The sequence below is a fragment of the Etheostoma spectabile genome, chromosome 9, assembly GCF_008692095.1.
Source record: "Etheostoma spectabile isolate EspeVRDwgs_2016 chromosome 9, UIUC_Espe_1.0, whole genome shotgun sequence".
Taxonomy (NCBI): Eukaryota; Metazoa; Chordata; class Actinopteri; order Perciformes; family Percidae; genus Etheostoma; species Etheostoma spectabile.
Window position 1 is genome coordinate 33,483,932 of NC_045741.1, and position 3,255 is coordinate 33,487,186.

At 52.3% G+C, this 3,255-nt stretch overlaps 1 protein-coding gene across 2 annotated transcripts in view; it reads right to left on the reverse strand.

Annotated features, from left to right (window-relative positions):
* The window catches only part of LOC116695359 (Fc receptor-like protein 5), a 21,105-nt gene that overhangs the window by 4,689 nt on the left and 13,161 nt on the right, over positions 1-3,255 (reverse strand). The window lies entirely within an intron of this gene.

Genomic DNA, 3,255 nt, shown 5'->3' on the forward strand with positions numbered 1-3,255 from the left:
CTGCTGAGGAGACTCAGGTCCTTTGGAGTGTGCAGGACTCTCCTCAGGACCTTCTATGGGTCTGTGGTGGCATCTGCCATCCTCTATGCTGTGGTCTGCTGGAGGGGGGGCAGCTCGGACCGGGACGGGAGCAGACTCAATAGACTGATCAGGAGAGCAAGCTCTGTCCTGGACCCTCCTCTGGACCCCATAGAGAAAGTAGGGGAGAGGAGGATGTTAGCCAAGCTGACATCCATTTGAACGTGGTTTGTGTATTTGGTCTGTTGCTTGGCACATTTTCTAATGTGCTTGCGTAGTCTATTAGGTTGTGTTCATTAATGTGCGGTGCGTTGGCCCCCGTCTGGCCACGAGACACGGTAACTCTCACTCTGTGACGGAGACCCAGCGATGGAGATTCATCAAACACCGCGATGCTGCATTGTAGAGGCTCATCCGACTGGAAGCACCCTGAGTTTCTTGTGCGGCCAGCCTCGTCCTGATGAAGGTAGCCATCTCTGTAGAAAGCAGCTGCAGGTGGATTGGCGGAAACTGTTGTTACTGCAAGCGGAGGACATCGAGTCCATCCATCACAGGGAGACAGGACTCTCCAGATCACGGTACACCTGAACAAAAACGAAAAGAACAAAACCTGGGTTGAGCTTTGTGATGTCAAATTCATGATTAATTACAAGGATCATTAAGAACCTCTAGTGACAGGACATGTGATACATGGACATCTTTGCCATCACCTGAGAGCTGCGGATCGGGCGGATTTTTCTGTCGAGCCACGGCCCCGTCGACAGACAGTAACGAAACCGTACCCGAGCCCAGACACAGTTATAAATCAGCATTTGGTTTCTCTAATACTAATGACACATGATACATTTGTTTGGGGTGACAGCTTTTATTGAACCAATCGTAGGAAGGCATTGGGAAAATGCTCAACAGATGAGCGCATCAAGCAACGGGACAAACAAGCTCCATTACCTCCATATAAGTGTTTTAAATTCAAAATGTTCAACGCTTATCGCGCTGATGGACGAGAACGACCCGAACCCGAGCATCCTTTTAAAACCATCGTGTCCAACCGCGCCGCGCGGGTACTGTCGGGTCCCGTCGGGCTCGGGTGGGTATCCTCCTACTAATCACATACACAAATTATCCAACATCAGAGGCAAGGACATCATCTCCACCATCATAATGAACACAAACCAGCAACCATATATCACCTAAACTACACAACTGCCGCCAACTGAGTTAGGACTTCACACACCTCCTCCATGGCCTGTGGTGCAAGGTTCAACAGGCTGGGAAAATTAAATACTAAATTCTGTCCAATAAAAAGAAACAAGGACCCGCCCTGAGGTGGTCTTTCTACGTGTTTGGTGCGTTTGACAAAGTGTGTTGGGAGGGAACCAAACCAATGAAGAATGTTAACAATGTGCTGCAACTTAGCCCTGAACGCACCGAGTCCACGAGTTATAGGTGTGAAAGAGCCCTTAAAATAGAGGAATGGTTTACTGTTAGTTTTCGTGTGTGCGGTGAACATGTCAGCCCGTACTTTAACAGATTTGACTCTGCACTCTCACCTACCTCTTCACACCCCCACGCCCCCTCGTTTCACACCTCCCCTGGCCTTCTCTCCTCCCCCCCTCACCCTCTCAGCCTGCACCTTCAACGACCCACATCAACAAGGAGCAACAGCCCGTCTCCCCCTCCTCCCGCTCATCAGTTCACCCCCCCCCTCTACCCCTCCCTGAGACCCTCACCTCCCACCATCCACACAACCACCAGTCATCCTCCACTCACTTCTCCAAAACAGGTGATAGGTGGAAGTCAAAACTGAGAGATCAAGGCAGAAGGCCCAGGCCTCCGGGCGGCATCAGCCAGTCTCCTAGAGGACTGGGCTGAAGCTTGTGTGTGTTCAGGCACTTATTAACCTGAGCCTGAGCCTGGAGAAGTCCCAGCCCTGTGGAAGACATCCTGTGTGGTTCCCGTACCGAAGTCGCCCGCGACCAAAGAGCCTAAAAACTTCAGGCCTGTTGCCCTGGACTTCTACCTGCTGAAGACCATGGAGAGGATAATCCTGCGTACCTTCGACCCTGGTGGGCCACACGCGGGCCCCTGCAGTTTTTACCAGATCTGGGTGGGACGTGAGCGACGCAGTGACTACCTGCTGACAGACGGCTGCTCCATGGGGACAGCGGGGTGAGCACTGTGAGGTCACATGTTCTTGACATTCTCCAGTGTTTTAACAAACATCCACGCCTCGCCGCTCAGAGGTAGATGGAGAGTGCTGGAGTGACCAACACCTGGCTGCATGGACTACGGACTACCTCACAACAGACCACAGTATGTGAGGGTCCATAACACTGTGTGTATGAGGGTGCACTGCAGCACAGGTGACCCTCAGGGTACGGTGCTCTCCCCCTCCTTTTCACCCTCTACATTCGGACTTCAAACACAACCAACCACTGGCACATCCAGAAGTTCTCTGAGGACACAGCGTTGTGGGGTGTGTCTCTGAGGGAACGATCTGGAATACAGGTCGGTTTACAAGGACTTTGTCAGCTGGTGTGAGCTCAACCAGCTCCCAGCTTAACACAGCAAGACAAAGGAGATGTATGAGACTCAGAGAGAAAACATCCCTTTCACCGGTGAGACATCCAGGTGATCGGACATTGAGATAGTGGAGAGCTACAAATTCCTGGGTGTTCACCTGAACAAAACCTGAATGGATACCCACACAATGCGCTCTACAAAGGGCCAGAGTCGCCTCATCTGCTGAGGGAGACTAGGTCCTTGGAGTGTGCAGGATCTTAGGAACCTTCTATGGGTCTGTTGTGGCATCTGCCATCCTTATGCTGTGGTCTGCTGGAGGGGGGGCAGCTCGCGAACGGGACGGGAGCAGACTCAATAGACTGACAGGAGAGCAAGCTTGTCCTGGACCATCTTGGACCCATAGAGAAAGTAGGGGAGAGGAGGGGTGTTAGCCAAGTGACATTCCATCATGGACAACACCGCACCCCTACATGAAACTGTGGGGTCCCTGCGAGCTCTTTCAAAGCAGCCAGAATGACCTACCCCCCCCCCCCTCTACATGACCTGTGGGGTCCCTGAGCAGCTCCTTCCAGCCAGCAGACGATACCCCGTGGTAAGGAAGGAGAGGGGTACCGCAGGTCCTCATCCGGTCTCTGTCAGACTTACAACCCCTGCACTACCTGATAATGTGTAGTTTCTCTTCCGTTTTTATTTAATCCACACCATCCCTGGATA